We start from the raw sequence: 24,510 nt of genomic DNA on the forward strand, positions 1-24,510 counted from the left end.
CAAATCCATTGATTAGTTCTAGTAGTTTTCTGGTGGCATCTTTAGGATTTTCTATATATAGTATCATGTCATCTGCAGACAGTGACAGTTTTACTTCTTCTTTTCCAATTTGTATTCCTTTTATTTCTTTTTCTTCTCTGATTGCTGTGGCTAGGACTTCCAGAACTATGCTGATTAAGAGTGGTGAGAGTGGACATCCTTGTCTTGTTCCTGACCTTAGTGGAAATGCTTTCAGTTTTTCACCATTGAGTATGATGTTTGCTGTGGGTTTGTCATAAATGGCCTTTATTATGTTGACGTAGGTTCCCTCTGTGCCCATTTTCTGGAGAGTTTTTATAATAAATTGGTATTGAATTTTGTCAAAAGCCTTTTTTGCATCTATTGAGAAGATCATACGTTTTTTATTCCTTAATTTGTTAATATGGTATATCACATTGATTGATTTGCATATATTGAAGAATCCTTGAAGTCCTGGGATAAATCCCACTTGATCATGGTGTATGATCCTTTTAATGTGTTGTTGGATTCTGTTTGCTAGTATTTTGTTGAGAACTTTTGCATCTGTGTTCATCAGTGATATTGGTCTGTAATTTCCTTGTTTTGTGATATCTTTGTCTGGTTTTAGTATCAGGGTGATGGTGGCCTTGTAGAACGAATTTGGGAGTGTTCCTCCCTCTGTAATTTTTTGGAAGAGTTTGAGAAGGATGGGTGTTAGCTCCTCTCTAAATGTTTGATAGAATTCACCTGTGAAGTCTTCTGGTCCTGGACTTCTGTTTGTTCAAGATTTTTAACTACAGTTTCAATTTCATTACTTGTGATAGGTCTGTTTGTATTTCTAATCCTTCCTGGTTCAGTCTTGGAAAATTGTACCTTTCCAGGAATTTGTCCATTTCTTTGTGGTTGTCCATTTTATTGGCATATAGTTGTTTGTAGTAGTCTCATAATCCTTTGTATTTCTGCTGTGTCAGTTGTGATTTCTCCTTTTTCACTTCTAGTTTTATTGATTTGCATCCTCTCCCTTTTTTTCTTGATGAGTCTGGCTAAAGGTTTATCAATTTTGTTTATCTTCTCAAAGAACCAACTTTTAGTTTTATTTATCTTTGCTATTGTTTTCTTCATTTCTATTTCAATTATTTCTGCCCTGATCTTTATGATTTCTTTCCTTCTACTGACTTTGGGTTTTCTTTGTTCTTCTTTCTCTAGTTGCTTTAGGTATAATGTTACATTGTTTATTTGAGATTTTTCTTGTTTCTTGAGGTGAGATTGAATTGCTATAAACTTCCCTCTTAGAACTGCTTTTGCAGCATCCCATAGGTTTTGGGTCGTCATATTTTTGTTGTCATTCGTTTCTGTGTATTTTTTTATTTCTCCTTTCATTTCTTCAGTGATCTCTTGGTTATTTAGTTGCACATTGTTTAGCCTCCATGTATTTGTGTTTTTTACAGGTTTTTTCCTGTAATTGATTTCCAGTCTCATAGCATTGTGGTCAGAAAATATGCTTGATATGATTTCAATTTTCTTAAATTTTCCGAGGCTTGATTTGTGACCCAAGATGTGACCTCTCCTGGAGAATGTTCCATGGGCACTTGAGAGGAAAGTGTATTCTGCCACTTTTGGGTGGAATGTCCTATAAATATCAGTTAAATCTATCTGATCTATTGTGTCATTTAAAACTTGTGTTTCCTTATTTAGTTTCTGTTTGGATGATCTGTCCATTAGTGTAAGTGGGGTGTTAAAGTCCCCTACTATTATTGTGTTACTGTTGATTTCCCCTTTTATGGTTGTTAGCATTTGCCGTATGTATTGAGGAGCTCCCATGTTGGGGGCATGAATATTTATAATTGCTATATCTTCTTCTTGGATTGATCCCTTGATCATTATGTAGTGTCCTTCCTTATCTCTTGTAACAGTCTTTATTTTAAAGTCTATTTTATCTGATATGAGTATTGCTACTCATTGATTTCCATTTGCATGGAATATCTTTTTCCATCCCTTCACTTTCAGTCTGTATGTGTCCCTAGGTCTGAAGTGGGTCTCTTGTAGACAGCATATATATGGGTCTTGTTTCTGTATCCATTCAGCCAGTCTGTGTCTTTTGGTTGGAGCATTTAATTCATTACATTCAAGGTTATTATCAATATGTATGTTCCTATTACCATTTTCTTAATTGTTTTGGGTTTGTTTTTGTGGACCTTTTTCTTCTCTTGTGTTTCCTGCCTAAAGTTTCTTTAGCATTTGTTGTAAAGCTGGTTTGGTGTTGCTGAATTCTCTTAGCTTTTGCTTGTCTATAAAGCTTTTGATTTCTCTGTCGAGTCTGAATGAGAGCCTTGCTAGGTAGAGTAATCTTGGTTGTAGGTTTTTCTCTTTCATCACTTTAAGTATATCCTGCCACTCCCTTCTGGCCTGCAGAGTTTCTGCTGAAAAATCAGCTGATAACCTTATGGGGATTCCTTTGTATGTTATTTTTTGCTTTTCCCTTGCTGCTTTTAATATTTTTTCTTTGAATTTAATTTTTGTTAGTTTGATCAATACGTGTCTTGGTGTGTTTCTCCTAGGGTTTATCCTATATGCGACTCTCTATGCTTCCTGGACTTGGGTGACTATTTCCTTTCCCATGTTAGGAAGTTTTCCACTATAATCTCTTCAAATGTTTTCTCAGACCCTTTCTTTTTCTCTTCTTCTTCTGGGGACCCCTATAATTTGGATGTTGGTGAGTTTAGTGTTGTCCCAGAGGTCTCTGAGATTGTCTTCAATTCTTTTCATTCTTTTTTCTTTATTCTGTTCCTTGGCAGTTATTTTCACCTTTCTGTCTTCCAGCTCACTTATTCATTCTTCTGCCTCAGTTATTCTGTTATTGATTCCTTCTAGTGTATTTTTCATTTCATTTATTGGGTTGTTCATCTCTGTTTGTTCTTTAGTTCTTCTAGATCTTTGTTAAACATTTCTTGCATTTTCTCAATCTGTGCCTCCATTCTATTTCCAAGATTCTGGATCATCTTTACTATCATTCCTCTGAATTCTTTCTCAGGTAGGTTGCCTATTTCCTCTTCATTTACTTCGTCTTGTAGGTTTTTACTCTGCTCCTTCATCTGTGACATATTTGTTTGTTATCTCATTTTTTTTTTTTTTTGATGGGTGGGATTGTGTTTCTCTCTTACTGGTTATTTGGCCTGAGGCTTCCAGCACTGGAGTTTGGTAGGCTGTTGGGTAGAGCTGGGTCTTGGTGCCGAGATGAGGACCTCCAGGAAACCTCACTTCGATGAATATTCCCTGGGGTCTGAGGTTCTCTGTTAGTCCAGTGGTTTGGACTCAGAGCTCCTGGAGCTTCAGCCCGACCCCTGGCTCATGAACCCAGATCCTGCAAGCCACATGGGACAGCAAAAAAAAAAAAAAAAAAGCGAAACAGTGACAAAGTAAAAAATAAAATAAGATTAGAAAACTAACAGATATGTTAGAAAGAATAAAAAAATAAAAATGTAGATGAAACAACAACCAGAAGGTAAAACAGAACCACAATAGTAAAAAAAAGAGGAGGAACAACAACAAAAAAGCCATAAAAGGCCTTGGCTGTGGGGTGCAGGGCTTAGGCAGGGGCAGGGTCTAGGTGGTAGGCAAGGCCTATGCTTGGGATCCACAGGCCTGGCTGGAAAAGGCCCTGGGTGTGTGTGGGGCGGGACTTAGGCTCAACACATCAGGAGGGGCCCAGGAGTACCTCTGGCCTTGGAGGGCGGAGGACCAGGTCCAGGACCTCAGCAGGCTCACTGGACCCGAGTGGGAGGGGGAAACGCCCTCCTTGCCTCCTCTGATCCTCCGATCCGGAGGGCCCCTCCCTGTCTGCCTCTCCTCTTCTCCCACTGCCTCCCTCCTATGCCCCTAGGACCCACGAGGCCTGGAAGGACCCTCGGAGGGCGGAGGACCTGGCCCAGGAGCCCAGCAGGCTTCCCGGGGCCCGATGGGGCAGGGGAAATGCTAGGCACACTCCCTGCTGATCTTCCGAGCCCCTGCGAGTCCCTCCAGGCGTGGGAACCTCTCCCTGCTCCCAGCCACCCCTCAGGGGTGCCGGTCTTGTCCGGCCTCCACTTCTCCCCCCTCACTTACCCCTATGTCCTACCCAGTTGCTTGGGGGGTCCTCCCATCTCCTTGGGCGTTGAGGTCCCCCACCAGCATCCAGCAGGTGCCCTAATTCTGGGGAGATGCAAACTCTGCATCTTCCCATGCCGCCATCTTGACTCCACCCCTCCATAGAGGTAATTTTGAAAAAAGAGATTCAGATAGAATAAAAACATTAATGAGAAGACAAAGAATGTCTCCTGCCATATCAGTAAACAAAGGTTGTTGAAACCATCAAGCCATCAGCCTCTGTAGCTGACCTGACAGTGTACCCTGAGGGAACTTGGGATGGAGGAAAACAGGATTCTGGCCATAGATAGTTAAGATGTGTATCTAAGGAATAATTTCAATGAGCCCAGGCTCTTGCATCTTCCCATAGATAGAAAAACACTAAAATCATTAACTTGAAATGCATGTTTTTTATGATTAGCAGTCATCTTTTGATGTTTGACTACATGTGTTTTTGTTGTTGTTTTTGTTTTTTTTCCCAGTAAAAACTCCTGTGTATCCTGGCTCCTCCCTTTCCTCTTTGGAGCAGTTCCTCAGGGCGATCTGAGAGGCTGTTTCCCGGGCTATAGTCCTCAGTAATGTCCCCGAATAAAACATAATTCTCAACTTTTAGGTTGTGTCTTCGGTTGACAACGGTCTCTCTACTTTTCTGTATGTTTGAACATTTTCACAATAAAAAGTCTAAAACTGGCCCTCAGAATCTGTGAATTCACCTACTTACTAACTACTCACTACTCAGTATATTCGTACCCCCCAGATCAGCACTCAGCAGGGCTTTCGTGGTCATTCCCAGAGCAGCAAAGAGTTGGAGCTGACTGACGCACGTGGTCCAGGCCAGGCTGGCGCTCCACGTCTTTGGTTCACCTCTCAGACCGTAAAGAAGTGTCCTTTCATGGGTCAATTTCGGGCCCAGTTTTTGCACTTTTGTCCTTTTTTGGTGTTTATGGTGGCCCCCGAGAGAGTGATGAAGCTGTCTGGTCCTCCTAAAGGCAAGAGGGCTGTGACGCCCCTCAAGGAGAAAATGCCTGTGCTGGGTGAACCTCATCCGGGCCTGAGTCACGGTGCTGTGGGCCATGAGCTCAGCGTTAATGAGTCAACAGTAGATACTAAGCAAGGGGTATCTGAACAGAAGCTCACATAAAGCATGGTTCTGTGTTGGTCAGTTAACAAGAATGTTGTGACCAGAGGCTCATGGGAACCTAGCCCTGTGTTTCCCCAGGAGCCCCGGTCAGTGTCACTAAGTCAGTGCACTGCAAATAAGGAGAATCAACTGTATTTATGTATAAATATCCCTCACATGCATCTAACTAGTACTGGGGACCGAGAGCTGGCCCAGGATGTCAGCTGTGGTGACCGGTTAGGCTGATGCTGGTCCTGCTGGTCCCGCCTCCTGTTTACTCGGTCCATTGTCCCCTGATTCTGTTCTCTAGGTTGCTATGTTATCCTCCATGTTCTTCAAATATTCTTCTTACTATAATTATTATGATCATCATCATCATCAGTATTATTTTCTTTTAGTTTTGGCAATTGGCTTGTGAATTCCCCGGTAAAGAAGCTCTGTTTAAATTATATTAAAGTAAAAGCTGGAAGGTGTATCCTCACTATCCCTTCCCAAGGTCTACACTGTCTATATGGTGAGGAAACACTGAGCTCTCCGTCACTGGTGAGATCTTATTCATCCCCCAGGCCTGACACAGCACCTGGCACCCAGTAGGTGCTCAGTTGGATGAATGGAGTACTAATTAAATGTGGAGTCATAACATGCATTAATTTAAAAATCTTACAAAATAGGTAGTGACTAATGTTTAATGTAGCAGCTGGGAAATGCTGCCCTCAGGGCAGAAGCTGTCTTGGATGTTTAGAGACTCAGTATTGGTTACAGAACCTGTAAAATGCAAAGAAAATTTACTATAAATGTCTATAAAACACACATATTTCTTGTGATAATAGAGTTTATGTATTTTATTGGCTTGGCAACTGACAGCAATAACTGCAAATAAACAACTGAGGGAAACTTTATTAGTTAGACACAGAATAATAAAATATTGCCCAGGGGACAGAAAAGCAAATTTAAATAATGATATTCTGGCTTGGGAATTATTTCACAATTAAGGTAACTTCTATCAAGAGGGCAATATTTTCCAGCTGTTCTTTGCAACCTTTAGCATTTACATTATACTTTTTATTTTTTTGAGTAATAGAAGCAATTAATTCTAAGTATTATAGTTTATTCTGCATTTGGACACCATGCTTCTCAAGAGCTGTTTTTTTTTTTTTATCCAGGCAGTTGAACAGGATATAAATGTCATTTTAATAATAGGAACTGAAAATTTAATAATATGGTATTAAACTGTAAGTATAAGTGAATAATACCGGTCCTAGTTCACTTTATTTCCTACATAATCCTGGCCTATTAATGGAATTTCTATTCAAAGGGATGCTGTATTGCAAGATTTTTTTTTTTTTTGAGTAAAGAAGCTTCCAACAGAAACAAAGAAAAAAGGAAGATAAATGTTGAGATACGTATATGGATTGTTGGAGCTACTTATATGAACACTTACATGGATTAAATTTTCTTTGCCTGAAATACCCAGAACAAAAGAGACGTAAAGGTGGTTTCCACTTGGAGCATTTTCTGAATTCTTCATGTAATTTGGTGTGTAAATATCTGTATATATCCAAGAATACATTGGAAAAATGAAAAAAGTATTTGCATAAAATGAAAGATAACATGGAACAGAAGTGAGCCAGACGTTAGATGGTGTCTAGAAACCAGAAGTGCTGCTGAGGGTTTGTGTTCCTAACTGGGCTGAGTGTCGCTCTCATGTTGCCAGAGAGATGTTATATGACGGCTGGAATTAAGTCTTTTAAAAACAATAACCAGAGTTTCTTTATGTTTTATTTTGGCACATCAAAGGAAATATGGCTAGGTTGTGGCAATAAAAAAACTCTATTAGCTATTTTATACGCTGAGTCAGAGAATTTTCACTGACATGAAAAACGAAAGTTATAGATTAAGAGAGATGTTTGATCAATTAAAATGAACAAATATATTTATTATACCCAGCTGCTGTGTATTTAAATCTTTTCTTGATAAAGACTTGTTTTTCTTTCTTTTAGCTTTTCCAGTCCATTTTACATTTCCCCTTTCTTCTGGGCACGCTGCCTTACACCCATCCAATCACACTTCAGTCCACTTTCATTGACAGCCATGCGGCAAATTCCCACCCTGACCAATCTGGGATGCAGAGAAAATCTAAAGTTTTCTTTTGCTTGTTTGCATTTTGGAAGTGAAGCAGAAATAAACCCCAGTCTTCCTCTTCCACTGGCCCAAACAAATTACGTTTTTTTTAGTTCTTTCAGCAGTGAGGAATGGAAGATTAAAGAAATGGGCTACTCTTAAAAAACCTTTCTCCATAGACATTCCTTCTACGACAGCTGCATCCCTGGAACCCCGGTCTTGGGGCTGTGGACATGGTGACTCTTTCTCGGCTGAAAGATTTCAAGCAAGTACTTGCTCTGCACCCACCCATCAGGTTCCAGAAGCTCGCCTGCTCACAGGTGACAGGCTTTTGTGCAACTCAGCCTGTGGAAGGGCAAGGAGAAGTACATATGGTATTTTTATTACAGGACTGTCCTTCTTAAAACAGAGCCTGGGAGCCTGCGGTTTGAATTATAGAGTGTCTCAGGAGAGCTCCTGGCATCTGGTTTGACAATCATCCTTTTAAAAATGTAGTCTTTTGTGAGCTTGTGGCCCAAAATGACACGGTAAAACTGATGCTGGGGACTCACAGTTGTTTAAGTTGCAATAGTTATGCAACTAGGAGAAGAGGATAAATTAGATTGAACACTGGAGGAATTTAATAAAATGGAGCTTATTAATGGAAGCCCTAAATAATATCTATCTACATAGTGGGGGCTGAAATGACAGCCCCTCCAAAAGATATGTCCATGTCTTAATTCCCAGAACCTGTGAATGTGACCTTTTTGGAAAAAGGGTCTTTGCAGATGTGATCAAGTGAAGGATCTGGAGATGAGGTCATCTTGGATTATCTGGGTGGCCCGAACTCAAATGACAGGTGTCCTCATAGGAGACATACAGGAGGGAGACCCAGGGAGGAGAGGAGAGGCCGTGGGACCACAGAGGCAGAGGCTGCAGCGATGCAGCCGAAGCAAAGGTGCACTGGAGCCACGGGAAGCTGGAGGAGGCGGAGGACGGGCTCTCCCTGAGGGCCTCTGCAGGGGCGCGGTCCCGCTGAAACCGTGACCTCAGACTGCTGGCCTCCAGAACTGTGAGAGGCTACGCGTGTGGGGGAGACGGAGGATGCCCCCGAGTGAGCAGGAACCAAGGGCGACACAAGAAGCCAGCGGGGGCGACGCTTGACCCGCTCAGGCCCAGGCCCAGCCCCCGAGTTCCTTCCTGTCGTGCATGCTGGGCCGAAGTCTCAGAGGCCTGCACATGTCTTTGAAGTGTCCCTCCGTGTCCTGACCTCACTCTCGAGGGTCACCCCTGATGCTCTCAGTGAAAATAAAGCACAGCTTCCGTGAAGTGTCCCCAAAAACTCCACAAAGAAGGAAGTGTCACTGAGCAGTAGATACCACTCCCAGGCAGAGGCCAGTCCTGGATGACCTCGCTGACTTTGGGGTGTCCCTGGGGGGAAGCAGCTTGCGCTTCCCCACAGAGTGTGTGGCAGGACTCATTCACCTGTGACCGTTACCCTGTCCTGAGGTTTCATCCTGGGGGAGAGTCTTCCTCCTGAAGGCTGATTTGTTACGATGCAAAACTGGGCCGATCTGCTGAGGCCCAGGTGTTCCAGAAAAGACATCGCATATGTGAGATGGACACACAGGGCCTGAATTCGATTCCAAGTTAAGAGAGTTCATGGAAGAAAGTTTTGGACTTTAGAGTTTCTTAACTGTCACATGCACATTAGGGGACGGGACATTTTGTGGAAGGAAAGCTTGCTCCCTTCCTGCTTCTGCCCCCTCGGCACCCCTCCCTCTCCCACTTGTGGGCACCCCCTTTAGATGTAGAGGAGGGAGCATTATGTAGCACCTCACTCCTCAAAGACCTGCAGCACCCACACTACCTGGGAGCCGGTCAGAAATGCAGAGTCACAGGCCCCACCGGACCGATAAAATCCGAATCTGCATTTCGACAAGATTCCCTGGGTGGCTGGAATGCATGGTCAGGTTTGAGATGTGCTGATACAGTGGTTAAGATGGGTTTTAAATCTGTGCCAAATACTGCGTGCCCAACAGTCGTGGCTCTGATTCTGATCACAAGTCCTGCAACATGTTAACTGTGTAACGGGCGAGTTACTCTGAGTCTCTGTGTCTTGGAATCCTCATTTGTAAAGCGTGCAGAGAAGTACCTATTCTATGGCATGTGGATGGGATCCTGTGGTGGAACAGTCAGAAAGCTCTGGGTCACTGGGGCCGTGGAGACGGTAGTCAGCCCTTGCCCTCCCTCACCCTCCTGGCACCTGGGACCCAGGCCCGTGCTCTTAGCAGGAGGGAGGTGAGAGCTCTAGCCTGACTTTCCGGTGCTCAGGACGGGGGGCAACAATCGGCCCTCTCACTCATCTTGGCTTTCACCTGCCTCATCCGTGGGTGTTGAGATGGCAGTGAGGCCCCTGAACAGCACCCTGCTTTTTATTATTTCATTAGGGCTTTTATTAATGTCGTCATTTCTCTGCGGTTGAAAGAATTCATGAGTTTCCAATTTACAAATGCAACATATTTTAAAATTGCAGTTTTTAAAGGTTAAGTTGTAAGTTTCAGGCCCCTAGAACCAGTGTCCTCTGGAGGAAGAGCCGGTCCCTCCTGCCCTCGGTGTCTGGGAATTAGGCCTTGGATGCCGCACAGACTGTGTCTAATAGTGGGTGGAGAAACATGCCCCCTGGGGCAAGGCAGGGATTGGAAAGACCATGGTCTGGTGCCGTGGGAGAGGCTGCACAAGGTGGGGAAGGCGGGGCGCCATCCGCCCAGGACACGCCTTTGGCTCATCTATGAATCCCCTGTGGCTCATTTTATAGTCTGCAGAGTCTGTTTTGATGGGTCTCTTTGCCTGGAAGAGAATTTTCCATCTTCTCTGTTAAAATCTTCAGAGTCTTTGGCACATGACTTGACCCTCACGGTGGATGGATTGCTTTGTCACTAAGCCCTGAACACTTAGAGTACACAGGCATTTTCCCGATGTGCAGTCCTAACCCAGTCCCCTCCTGTCCACTTATTTCACTTATATTGAGGAAACTCAATAAAAATACATGGTGGATGGGCCATCAGTATTGCTTTAACAGTCAGGGCAGATGTGGGAAAGGGAAGCATGTCAAGAAATGTGAAGATGACAAGGTTTAACGAAGGATGGGGAAGTCGAGCGCAGGTGAATGCACTGGGTGATTTTTTTCATAACACTCTTCGTGTTTGGCTTGGAAGCAAAGAATTCTAAGGATACTCCATGAATTATTGCGGTAGCCACTAAATTTTTCATGGAAAAAACCGACTGTCCCAAATCTTGGATAACTGCCAGCAGTAACGCCAGAAAGGTCAAAATATAATGTTTCTGTGCTTTTGACCATCATGTTGGCTTTCTTCCAGCTGTAGATCTTGCTGACACTGCCCCACGGAGCCACCACTCAGTCAAGTGACAACTTCTTTTGCCATCGAGACCCATGAGCCGATGACTGTCAACCGGGGAATGTCCCCTACCTTCTCCCCAGCTCAGCCCATCATAACCGGTTATTACTGCATCTGTGCGCGACCACACGGATTGTGCGCTGGAGGGAGCCACGTCCCTGGATGCTGATGCTGTGGGAGCCTGAAGTAACTTTCCAGGTAATTCCATCCATAAAAAGCCTTTACTTGTCCCTGACTGATTGGAATCTTTCAAGTGAACCTGCCCTCTTTGGCCGAAATTGTATTGCAGTTGCCTCGGTTCTCTGCCCCTCTGGTCAGATATGAAAAGAGTCTTGCTGCTTCTTACACATGGGGCTGCGTACCGACACTCCGCAGTCCACCAGAAGGTCTCCCAGGGCTTAACCGGGGCTGCATGTATGTACTTGCGCGTAGGAACGCCACAGCCTCTGTTAGCAAACAGTCATCCAGATTTGGGGCTTGAATTCACATCCAATCTCATACTTGTTTTTGTGGAGGGGAATCGCCTACTGATTTAGGGAGGATTGGGGGAAATGGTCATCGGGGAGCAGTAGTGCCAGTGGTTAAGTTACTGAGATGTACTGTGTGTTAAGTGTGTGAAGCAGTTTTCACTTAAACCATTTGGCAACCGAGGTCGACAGCATGGACATTTGAGAGTTTTAAGTTCCCGCCCAGGGTTTCTTGACTAGAAAGTGACACGGTCTGGATTCCAGTTGAAGTCCAGTGATGCGGAAGCTTCTGGTTGGTGTGTCTTACTAATAAGAGATGGGCAACACGTTTGTTACTAGTACCTATTGAGCTAGAAATACTCACGATAGAGTGCAGGTCCTGAGTACGGATTCCTTTCCACATTGGAAAGAAAGATGGTGGGAAACTGTCTTCCATGCTGATTCGACCCGCCCACCGGCCCCCAGAATTCCCACTCCTCTTGGTTCCCTGCTTGTCATCGTCTCTTTCCAGAAGAACACAAACTCCTCCTGGACCCGCATTGAAAATTCACAAACTTTCCACAAGTTTCAATAACTAGTTGTGGCTTTTTTTTTTAATACTCATGGGTAGCTGGGTCCTGGAGAGCTTTCAAAGCCCCCTGATTTTGCCAGCAGACTGAAGAAGGGAAACTCCAGTCGCTGGAGATGAAGGGGTGGCGGGAGGAAATGGCGTGTGACCAGGCGTGAGCTGTGTGTGTTGGCTTTGGATGACAGTTCTCTCTTGCTCCATGGGCCTTAATTGGCTGATAGAGCGATTGCCTTGGCCAAGGGTCCAATTAATACCCAACATTTGAGGGTTGGTTTTCCAACCCCAGTTGGATGAGTTTCTTGGCAAAAAAGGGTAACTGCTGTAAATTCAATTCACTTCCTTGACTCTGCACCCACTGTATAATGTAAGGGTATCACTGCGTCTGGTTAATGCCAGACAAGGATCTGGGAGCAGATGGGGAATTTGAATTTTCAAGTTTGAAAAAAAAAAAAAAAGCATAAATGAGTGTGAATTTTATGCGGTTACCTTGATACTCCCTCCATCTTGTGGAAAGTATCCTAAGTCCCAGTGTCGGAAGGCAGGATTGCAGAAGTGAAACTGCTGAGCCTCGAGGCTCATGCTTGCTGAGAAGCTCTGATGAGTGGCCAGCTACGATTGGCTGTGGGTCCAGGGAAACCTGCACTGAGCTAGAAAACAGTACCTCTGCCCCTGGTGTGGGAGATGGTCTCAGATGGTCAATGCCGTGGTCACAGCCTGGAGGTGGCCGTTCACTCTAGAACAATGGCAGCAGCTCGCCCTGGGAGCTGCCGCTTCTTAAGCGCGTGCCCTCAAGTCACTCGATGTGATTCATAAAGTTGGGGTGCGTAACACTGTCCTCTGTTGCAAAGTTGACATAATGAATACATGTGGAAGTTCGAGGACGTTCAGTCAGCGTGGGCTCCCTTCCCATCCGTCACCCGGGGCAGCTGGCGCAGGTCCGTCTTGACTCTTCAGGGGCCTGGATGCTTCCTGCTGTCTTGGGGAACCGCGGATGGCATGATGCTTCGCTTCTAAATATCCGCCCCACGACAGCAAATCCCTAGGAAACCAAGCTTGGGAGGTGCTGTCGCTCCCCCGCCCGGTGTAGCATCCTAGCAGACAAGCTGTCTTGGCGCCGGAATTTCGGTGTTTTCACTCGCCCTGTGTCCTGCAGGCTGCGCACTCACTACTGCTTCTCTCTACAAGGCTTGGCCTGGAATTTTTTCCTTTTTCTCTTGTTTACCAGATGGAATGAAGCCTGTTTGTCAAAACTTCCTTCCCCTTGATTTACTTTGACCTGATTTTGAAAGCAGCAAGTCACTTTATTCAGGCTGCTGGAAAGAGCACTAAACCAGGTGTCGGGGTGCCTGGATTTCTGGAAGACATTCTTCTTCTCTCCAATGAGACATGTGATGCGTGAAGTAGGTGCCACTGGCAGGAAGCCCAGCCTTTGTCGCACACACGTGCTCACTCACGTCTGGGCCCCGAGCTTCCTACCTCCATCCACAGGACCAGCTGCATCAGGGTCTGTCTGCTAATCACTCCTGTGTGTTACCCAGCCTACCCGGTTCCCCTGGTGCATCTGCTGTGGGTAATTCGGTAGTTGAAGACAGAAACTCCCAATTACAGGGAATCCACGAAGCACTGGAGTTTGTCAAATGGTCCAGCCCAGGTCTGTGTCATTTTGTTTTGAAAAGAAAGAAAACTCATTCAGGACTCCTTACCTTTATTCTTGACTTCTGAAATGATCACTGTGGACAGAAAGCAGGTTGTTCTTCAAGAGTTACCAGCAGACCTGGCCTGCCTGGGGACGGGCTCCCCCTGACGGCAAGGTGCTGTCAGTCTGCACCCGCCTCAGCGTCCTGGCCAGCGGTGGGCCCTCCCGTCTTTGCCTGCTTCTCCCTTCCTGGGCTCCTTCGCTGAGGCAAACTGTGCTCCCGGGGGAAGGAGCATTTTACTCTGCTTCCCAGATGTCGCTCTTTGGAAAATGGAGCCAAGGGGAATGAAAGGCATTTATTCATGTCTAGTACAAGGAGGTCTGCAGGTGATAACTCCAGGCAGGGCAGAGGTAGGTGGGCCCTCCAGGGTGGTGCTTGGGACCTTGGCGGAGGCCGACTCAGGGCTGGCCAGGGACCCTGCCTGGTGAGGGCCTCTGAGGTCAGCTCTGAGTTTGGGTTCTGGAGCGGCCATTTGTAGCATCTGTAAGGTTGCATTTTTCTCCGTGCCCTCCAGCTTCAGCAGTGTGTGAGGAAGTGCGATGTTCTAGATAGTCTTGTGGATGGTGTGTGGAGCAGGCCCCATCCCATCCTTCAGAAAGAACGGTCCAGGGCAGGCCCAGACTCTCCCCTGAGACCAGAGTGGTGGAGGCAGCAGAGTTCCCAGCAGACCAGGCATCGCTGGGGTCACTGCAGAACTTCTAAGACAAGCAGCCTGGAACCCAGTTCTCACAGATACGGTGATGAAATCCTACATCTGGAATCTCTGTGTGTGGCTAAGTAGAGTGTGGGCTAGTCTACCTGCAGCTTCTAGACTTCCTTGCTTAACTGTATACCATGGACGCCTTTCACCCTCAACCAATTTTCAATGAATGCTAGAGTGACCAACTGTCTCCGTCAGCTTGGGGCAAGGTGTCTTGGTGCCAGACTGTCGGCTAAACCGAGGGAGCTCTGGGTAAACCGGTGTGAATTAGTCACCCCGAGAATGTCGCCTTGTGCCAAGGCCTCTGTGCTGTGTGGCTGCATCTACTCTCTAAAACAGTGCTTTGAGGGGAATGTTCCCTCAGTTTCAGAGAATTTGTAAACAAGAGATGAAGTGAGTTTCCCAAGGCCACTTACCTAGGAAGTGACCGAGTCCGGATTTCATTAGGTTGCCTGGTTTAAATCCAGCGTATTAGTTATCTACTGCTGCAAACTTGCCAGCTTAAACCAACAATAAAGGGTTATTAATCCACAGTTTCCGCAAATCAGAAACTCAGGAGCATCACAGCAGGCGGTTCTGGCGCAGGGCCTCTCGTGAGTTTGGGGTCCAGGTGTCGCTGGGCCGGCAGCCTCTGGATGCTGGGCAGGGGGTGGAGGGTCTGCCTCCGGTGGCACCTCCCACGGCTGTTGTCAGGGAACCTCAGTCCCTCTCCACAAGGTCCTCACAACGTGGTGGCTGATTGCCTCGGAGGGAGTGATCCCAGAGAGCAAGGAGGAAGCCGTGGTGTTTTTATTATCCAGCCTTTGGAATCACGACCTGTCACTTCTGGAATATCCTGCTCCGTGTGGCAGGGACCATGCCGGTGAACAGCAGCAGGTGAGCACCCCTGGGGACCTCCTAGACCATCGGACTCAGTGTGTGTCTCACAGCCCATCTCGGGTATTTGAGAGGAGACTGTAGGATGAGACATGGAAAATGCGCACAGGTGAGACACACACACGTGAATATTCATTATATTGTAAATGCCGTTGTTCACATACTCAGATGAGTGTACTTTTAAGATAGTCACCATCTTGGTGGACTGTATATTTATGCTGATATTTATCTTAATACTTTCCTTTTGAATGTTACTTATGGATGATTTCCCTAATTTTCTAAATTTTATAGTATGAACGCATGCATTACTTTTATACTTAGAAGAAAGTCTATTGTTAAAACCATTTTTTATGTGTACATGTTAACACCTATATGATGACCACAGCTTGGAATTCTTGGGACCTCATAGAAAGCAGTCTGTTGAGATGCTTCAGAAGGCAAACTATATACTGTTACTAGTAGACACAGTTATATGTAGAATTATGTATTCCATTATAAGTACAAATGCATTCCATTACCTGGAATTCAAATCAGGGGAAGACAGGGAGGTCAGGAAGCCAGGGATGTCAAGCACAAGATGCCGGGTCCAGAGAAATGGCAGACGCTTGGAGTGGGTTGTACCCAGGCTTAGCACGCGTCGTCGGGTGGTCCACGTTAATTTGAAGGAGCTGAAAAGCCACACTTTCTGAACCTTAGTTACCTCATTAGTAAAACAGAGGAAGACAGTGACCCTGTGCTTTCAACTCCACAGAGCTGTCGTAGAAAACAGAGATGAGAGACTGCATGTGACCATGCTGGGGAAGCCGGCGCGTCCCAGCCTGGAGGCAGGTGCCGGCTACGGTCACGTCTTAGGGCTGCATCTCTGGAGGTGCCCTGCGACTTCCCGCAGGCAGGGCTGCCATCCCAGCCATGTCCGACAGCTGCCCTGCGGCCCTGGGAGCCTTTCTCTGAGCCACACGTCTCGCCCCAGGAGGCAGAGCCTCGGCCACCGTGTTTCCCCGTGCCGCTGGCTGCCGGGCAGGCTGTGTGGTTGGAGACGGGCTGCTGGCCGGGCTCTTAGGCCTGGGTGGGCGATCGGGTGGGCTGGGTGTGCACGAGGCCTGGTGCTGGTGTCCATAGGGCTGGCATCAGGCCACAGAGGCTCCTAAGGAAGCAGGCCCAGATGGTCCCCAAAGTGGTAAGGGGAACGTGCACGCAAACCCGTAACACTGTTGCCACGTGCCTTGCCACACTACCAGGCCAAAGCCAGGAGGGAGTTGGGTTTCATGGACAAATATTTCTTTTTCACTCCTTTTCTTATAAAACTATCCCCAACCTGTCCAAATTGTCTGGAAGCCATTCGTGTGTCAACAGCAGGCAGTTTTACGGGGATGGCGGGAGCACATTCCCTGCTTGGACTCTGGGCTCCGTGCGGAAAATGAGCTGCTGCTAATGAAGCCCAGCTGAGAGCCCCCGAGGCCTCCCTGAAAGTTTTATATTTCAGACCAGGCTTCTGCTCTGGTGCAAAGAGTGGGTGCAGGTAAATGGTTAACAGCCGATTCTCCAGAGGGGAAAAACCCGGAATCGTAGCATTTGCCAATTTCCATGGTGTAAGTATTCTCACCACGGCCAAGATCAAGGTACTGACACAGTATCAGTGATTGCAGAGTTGGTAAGAGACGCAGAGCACGTGTGAGCCCGCTCCAGGACACCACTGGGTCCAGATTTATGTGTCAGATGCACCCTTTACATCTTTACCTCGAGGCAAGACGAGCATCTCAAAACAGCATGTGCAGAACTGGACTAATGACCTCTCTGCCCCACACCCAGCTGGCTTTCTGCCAGGGTTTCCTCTCTGAGTGCGTGCACAGCACCACATGCAAGTCAGACCCCAGACATCACAAGTCACCCTTTACGTCTCCCTCCTTCCTCACCACCACATCCAAGCCATCACCAAGACCTGCTAATTTCACTTCCTAAATATTCACAATCTGATTACCTCCCCCCAGCCCCTGTCATCACTATTGATTGCCTGCATTATTGCAAAAGGCCAAGTGGTTTTCCTGTATCCACTCGTACCCACACATACACTCAACCCATTTCCTAGTATTGAGAGAGAGAGATCCCTGAAAAAATGCAAATCTGAGAACATTATTCCTTTGCTTAAAGCCTTCGATGACCTCCGATGGCTCAGGATAATAATCAGAATCCTTAGGGTGGCCTGAAGGGACATGGGTCTCCTGCTGCCCCTTCAGCCTTAATCCCGTGCTGCTCTGGTCCTGTGCCCCTTGCTCCTGCCTTGGCCATGCTGCGTGTCCTTCAGGTCCTCAAACACACCAAGTCCTTTTCCGATTCAGATCTTTGTACAAAGTGTTCTCTCTGCCTGGAGTCACTTGGTCTGACCAACTCCCCATTCTTCAGTCTCAGCTAAAGTTTTTTAGAAAGGTCGTCTCAAACCTCCCTCTGCTTTTATCTTCCACAACGTCCTGCTCTTGGTTTGCTGTCCCATCAGCAGTGTAGGAAAGTCCTAGTTGCCTCATATCCAAGCCAACACTTGGTATTATCAAGCTTCAAGATTTTTGACAACCTGGTATAGTGGCATCTCGTTGTGATTTTAGTTTGCATTTCCTAGGTTACTAATAAATTTGGGCATTTAAAATGTTTATTGCCCATTTAAATTTTCTGTTGTGTGCAATGCCTGTTCAAGTTGGTAGCCCATTTTTCTATTGGGCTGTCTTATTATTAATTATTAGTAGGAACACTTTACATATGATGGATACCAAAGTTTGTGAGTTACATGTATTGCTAGTATCTTCTTCCATTATTTGCCTTGTTTTCTCTTTTAAAGATGTCTTTTAACAAAAATAAATTTCAAAATTTAAGGTTATCAAGTGTTTTTTCTTTTAATTTCTAGTACTTTTTGTATTCTTTAGAATTTCTGCTTGTAAGGGCCTGTTGAGCTGAACTCTGTCAGGTTTTGTTCTTCTAAAGGTAAATTATTTTCTCTTCATTCTTGGAAAATTAATTTGACTAGGTATAGAATTTCAGGAGGATCATAATTTCCTTCCAGTATATTGAAAAAAAAAAGCCCACTCTTTTGTGGCTTTCATCATTGCTGGTAAGAAGTCAGCCTTCAATATAATTCCTTCCTTTTGAAGGTTTCTGACTCGTATTTAAAATCTTTGTTTTTGATGTTCTTCAGTTTTGTTATGATGTATCTACTTTGGGATTTCCTTATTTATCCTGCAGGGAATTGACTGGGCTTCCTTAATCTGAGGGTTTGAGTCTTTCAACAAGTCTGGAAATTTCTCATTCATTCTCTCTTTTTTTTTTTTAATTGGACTATAATTGCTTTACAATGTTGCATTAGTTTCTGCTGTACAGCGAAGTGAATCAGCTGTATGAATACATATAACCCCTCGCTCTTGGACCTCCCTCTCACCCTCCCTAGCCCACCCATCTAGGTCGTCACAGAGCACCAAGCTGAGCTCCCTGTGCTGTATAGCAGGTTCCCACTAGCTATCTATTTTATACATGGTAATGTATTTATGTCAAACCTAATCTCCCAATTCATCCCACCCTCCCCTTCCCACCCCGTGTCCACACATCTGTTCTCTATGTCTGCATCTCTATTCCTGCCCTGGAAATATGTTCATCTGTACTATTTTTCTAGATTCCACATATATGCGTTAATATACGATATTTGTTTTTCTCTTTCTGTCTTCACTCTGTATGACAGTCTCTAGGTCCATCCACGTCTCTGCAAATGGCACTATTTCGTTCCTTTTTTATGGCCGAGTAATATCCCATTGTGTATATGTACCACATCTTCTTTATCTGTTCATCTGGTGTTGGACACTTAGGTTGTTTCCATGTCCTGGCTGTTGTAAATAGTGCTGCAATGACCATTGGGGTACATGTGTCCTTTTGAATTATGGTTTTCTCAGGGTCTATGCCCAGTAGTGGGATTGCTGGGTCATATGGTGGTTCTATTTTTAGTTTTTTAAGGAACTTCCATACTCTTCTCCATAGTGGCTGTATCAGTTTACATTCCCACCAACAGTGCAAGAGGGTTCCCTTTTGTCCACACCCTCTCCAGCATTTATCGTTTGTAGATTTTTTTGATGATGGCCATTCTGACTGGTGTGAGGTGATACCTCATTGTAGTTTTGATTTGCATTTCTCTAATAATTAGTGATGTTGAGCATCTTTTCATGTGCCTCTTGGCCATCTGTATGTCTTCCTTGGATAAATGTTTAGGTCTCTTTTGAATATTGCTTCTTCCCCATTTATATCCCTTATCTCCTACTAAACTCTAATTAAACATAAATTACAACGTTTCATTCTCTCTTACATCTCTTTGTGTCTCTGGGTTGCATTTTGAATACTTTCTTCATATCTACCTTCTGGTTTCATAGTTTTTTGTTTGGTTGTGCTTAATCTGCTGTTTAACTTGTCTAATGACTTTTGAAACTTAATTATTATTATAATTTTCATTTCTAAAAGTTCTGCTTTAAATTTGATTCTGTTTATAAACATGCTTGGTCATTTTAAAAGCTCTAAAAGATTAAAAAAGTTATTAAAAGATTAAAATACTTATTTTTTATTTTTTGATAATTTGTATGTTTAAAATCTTTACCTGGGCTATTCTGGGTGGGTATATGTCTCTGTACCTATCTATCTATCTATCCACCTATTATCTATCTATCTACCTACCTATCTATCTCTATGACACAGAGATATGCCACCATATTCTTCTTCAAGGGAAGAGTTGATGCCCAGCTGTGTGGAGGCACGAGATCAGCAGGCAGCCTCCATCTGCAAAGTGCCGCCTCGCCTGTGCCGTGCCCTGCCCACAGCAGCCTGGATCTGGAAGCTGCGTGAGGGTGTCAAGCCTGGTGCAGGATGACTCTGATGGACAGTATTCTCACTGGTGCTTTCTGCTGGGTTGACAGGGTTGTGTCGGAGCTACACTGAATTCAACTTTCCTTCTGCTCAATCATGCTTTTTTTCCATCCCCTTCACAGTTACTGATCCTAAAAACATCTGTATTCCAAGTTCTGGCCTGGCGGCTGCTTTCAGAAAAACCCAATCCACAGTGTGTGCGGGTGTGTGAGTGTGAGTGTGAGTGCGTGTGTGTGTGTGCGCATGTGCGTAGCCGCGTGTGTGAGTGTGTGTGGATGTGGGTTTGCGTGTTCTGCTGCTGCTTACTCATGGCACCCTGTTTTCTTCCTGTTTATGCTCCTGAAACTATCTGTTGGAATTCTGTGAGAGGGATTGAGATTGGGCCTCTTTTGAGGATATAAGAGATTTCTGCTGTCGGTTGCCTGGGAGTATGACCGACTTGGGATGAGTGTGAGTTAAATTGTCTGTGTTTTTCCAAACCACAGACGTAGTGTGTGTCGTCTGCAAGCCCCTGTCAGCGGGAATGCGGTCATGGGTTCCCCAGACAGGCTCGCTCCTCACTCCCCGTCTCCGAACTGGGCCTGTTCCCACTGACCCGGATTCTGAGGCTGTGGACATTCTGGACCCCACCTGTATGTAGTGTTTTCCTGCCTTGGGTGGGCTGAAGCCTTCACTTCCTGTTTTTCCTGCCACCATGGAGCTCTCCAGTGGAAATGGAAGGTCACAGAGTTCAGTGCATAGACTCAGGGTGAAGGCTGGTTTGGATCTTGCTTCCTTTCCAGTGTTTCACTTTGAAACTGGAAACTCATGGTTCCGGGCGTCAAAGTGAGACAGACTTCTCACTTTATTGCCAAATGCTGATTCATAAAATTGTTACTTTCTTTTGGTTCATATTTATCCAGACTTCCTTTATTTTTCTTTTTTTGAAAGGGGGCTGAGTCATTTAGGGCTTCTGGTCCTCCACACTGATGGACACAAATGTCTGGAGTTATGTTTAAGTAGACGTAGGATATGATCCATCCGTCTCCAGCCCCTCCCCTCCCTGGAGCCTGGGGGATGGGACTGAAAGTTCAAGCATCTCATCATGGTTGGGCCTTTCTGGAGAGCAGCCGCACCCTGCAGCCATCTGGGAGCCACCAGGATTGGCCTCCTTAGAACAAGTGATGCTCCTGCCACCCAGGAAGTGCCAAGGGATTTAGGAGCTCTGTGTCGGGATCTGGGGGATGGGCAGAGACCAGTATGTTCTCTTGTTTCTCATCCCGCTTTCCCTATCTCTACACAATCTCCCCGTTTTAAGACTCCCTCTCCTTGATTTAAGTTTTGATGGTTGTTTTCTCAGCTGCCTCCCAGCCCTCTGACCTGATTGAGCGTGTCTCTGTCTTCATCTTACTACATCTACGGAACACTTCTCAGAGTTGGTTATTTCCGAGCAGGACAAAACTGTTCCAGGAAGCGATCATTCCTGCTGATTCCATCCTCACAGGTTAGCAATCTTAACATTCGGGGCACATCTCACTATAGCAGGTGCAAGGAAATGGAAGACTGAGTAAAGCACTCGCTGGTGACGCTACAGTAGTCATCAAACGTGCGTGGGCATTGATCACCCAGGACGCAAGCGGACTTGTGAGAACACAGATATGGGGCCGTGCTCTCAGAGTTTCTTGTTCAGTTGGTCTGGGACAGAGCCGGAGAATTTGAATTTCTCCCAACCTCCCAGGGACCACTCTTAGAGAACTGCCACGCCGATATGATGAGACAGGTGGTCACAAAGCTTCTCAGTAGTCAGCAGGTAGTGCTCAGCGTTAAGCAGTAAACTCAAAGTCAAGCTTAAAGCGAACTCTGTCCAAAGGAAGCCACTGTTTTGGGCTCCTCGATTTCTTTGAGGCACATTCTGCTCACTCGTTGCCATGTTGTGCATATTTAATCGTCTACACATGAAGGCAGACAGAGGAGGTGAGGGGATCTTGGACCCTAAAGGTGAGGAAAATGCCGTCAGAACTGTGCCTTCCCAGCCTCCTGTACACAAAGGAAGATGAAGAATGGCTAAGGGGTTTCTGCTGGTGTCTCCATGTCAATATTATGGATTTTAATGGTTGATGAGAAAGAAGTGTTACAACGTTTCAGGGACCCAGATCAACCAAAGGCTTTAGATCTAAGTAAGACCGAATCTTACTTAGAACAAGAGCCAAAAAACTGAACTTGTACCAGATACAATACAGACAAGACATACCGGATAAGCACCATTTTGATATTGATGATAAAATATGAAGGTCATAAAAATGAAAACACACCAAAATTTCCAAAACCAATGATCAGGAGAATTTCTGAAGTAATGGACCAAGCACGGCTATAGCAAGGGACCTGGGTAAGTGACTTTGCTGCAATTTCCTTGGAAGCTGCCTAAATCTTGTCTTTGTTCTCAAAACTCACATCTGCAATCACGGCTAGTCTGAGAAGGTGACCCTAGCTTTTTTTTTTTAAGATGAGTGAAAATTGTACTCCAGAAAGAAATTAGAATACAAGTAAGAATAAAAATAGAAAAGCAAATTTAAATCCATAGAGTTAAACCTTTAGTAAACTAGCTTGGGTGTAAGTGCACTGATCTGTTTTATATTCATTGTAATATGGTGTCCCCTTGACGTGCTTAGAGCATCAGAAAGACTTATACCTATTAAATCTTCGGACGAGTCTGATTAATTTTTGTTACCGATCATTTGTTTAAATGTTGAGTCAAATTTGTTAACTTCATAACTTTATATTTAATAGAAATTTAATAATTTAGCTTTTTATTTAAGTTAGGTATATGACGAGGGTCTAAAATATTTAGAGAAGTGTTAAGTGTTTAAAAAAGAGTCAGTGGAGAACGAAGTACAAATGATGGTGAGCTTCTTTTCCTCTCCATATATAAAGGCTGCTCAGATATTGAATTTTTATCATAAAACAGATTGGCCAGTTGAAGAGACAACTAATCTCTTTTATAGAGCAAAGGGTATTATTTATTGGATATAGAGTATCCTACGCTCTGTATTTATCAAGAGATTCCTTTCTCAATTGATAAATTTTTGTTGATGTGATTAGTCCGCAGGTTCTCCCTGTCTGTTTTTCACATAGCTCACTGCTGAAGCTGCAATTCTTTTTTTTTCAAAAAGAGCACTATTACTTATTATCTGTGAGCATTTTTCAATTCCACAAGAGAATAGATGAGCTGCACAGTCTCTGTAATCTTGTAAAGGCATTTGGCCTGGAAGATGCTCCTTGGCTGTGTGCCAATAACAGTGGCTCCAGGGACAATGTTTAGTTAGTCCAAAGTGAGCAACTTTAACTTTTACTGCTTAATTTCTGATCAGCTCTTCAGAATTGGCTCAACATTCAGTACCAGGATGAAGTTTATGAGAAGGAATTTCCATGTCCAAGGAAGAACCAAGACTGCAGAGAGGTTACAGTATGAAAACCGAAAAGGAAAAAAAAATCTATCCTAAACTGATTTTATTAACTGTTGATAATTATTTTAGAGTATTTAATACAGTCTCCTACTGTATCAACCTGTATCAGGAAGCTGAATTCACGCAATCCTTCTGGGAAGCCAGTTGGTGGCCCAAGCTGGCTCGAGGTTTGATGGGAAAAACCACCAGAGGGCTGGTAATTCGCCCATTTCCCTCTTTCTTCCTCTTTTTCTTCCCTTCCCGCTTTACCCACCTTCTCTTCGGGCTGTTGAAGATTTATTGCCTTTCAGTGCTTACACATGATGTTTTCATAGGCTCTAATGAGGTCCCAGCAGTTTCTAACAATAACAGGACGTTCCCGTTCCTAAGATACATTACGTGTTTTCCCTAATCTTTCTCCCTTGAATGAAATGCTTAGAAGTATGTTAGCCCCCAATTCCCTTTCCTTTACCATGATAGATAGTCCAGTTACTAAATAGAGCTAAATACTTTGCTGTGACTTTTAATACTCATTTGATTTTGAATAGAATCCCACAAAGAAGAGCACTTGTGTGCTCTGAGTGTGCTTTCTGGTAGATCGCCTGAGCACGGGCGAAGCACCTGTTTGCCATCCTGGCCAGCCCTCCATCCTGATGGCGATTCTGGGGACACTCTCTGGTCGTTGTGGGGAGCTGGTCAGGGCAGATGCTCCCCTGTCCCTCCGGTTCTGATTCTAGCCCCACGTGAGCCCGGCCTTAACAAGGACTCACCCCCTTGGCCCAGCTGTCTGGAAAGGTCGCCTCTCTGGCTGCCAGACGAGGAGGTGTTTTTTAGGAGGAGGATTTGTGGCCACGAGCTCCCGCCACTGCCTTCTGCGGTAGCAGGGTCGGGAGCCAAGTCTAGAGGTAGTTTTCTCCTTAAAGATCAGACAGATTAAAAGTAAGCAACAAAGAAAGGAGCGCGCCGTGTCCCTGACGAGTATCTGTGATGTGACACACGGGCACTTGGGCAAAATGGGCACCTTCCTTTGAGGAGCTGAGATGCAGGGCTGCCTTCAGCCAGAAGGGGCTCTGAGGAGGGCACTTGCCATGACCCTGGGGCGGCAGCTCTAGTTTGGAGCTGGGCACCAAGGCTGGTG

At 45.1% G+C, this 24,510-nt stretch overlaps 1 long non-coding RNA gene across 2 annotated transcripts in view; it reads left to right on the top strand.

Annotated features, from left to right (window-relative positions):
- Positions 1-24,510, top strand: part of LOC307192603 — a 140,282-nt gene that overhangs the window by 50,679 nt on the left and 65,093 nt on the right. For both annotated transcript variants that reach the window (XR_013830142.1, XR_013830143.1), the window contains exon 4: positions 10,720-10,956. This is a non-coding gene — a long non-coding RNA (uncharacterized lncRNA). The remainder of the gene's footprint in view (positions 1-10,719; positions 10,957-24,510) is intronic.

This window comes from Stenella coeruleoalba, assembly GCF_951394435.1.
Source record: "Stenella coeruleoalba genome assembly, chromosome: 10".
NCBI lineage: Eukaryota > Metazoa > Chordata > Mammalia > Artiodactyla > Delphinidae > Stenella > Stenella coeruleoalba.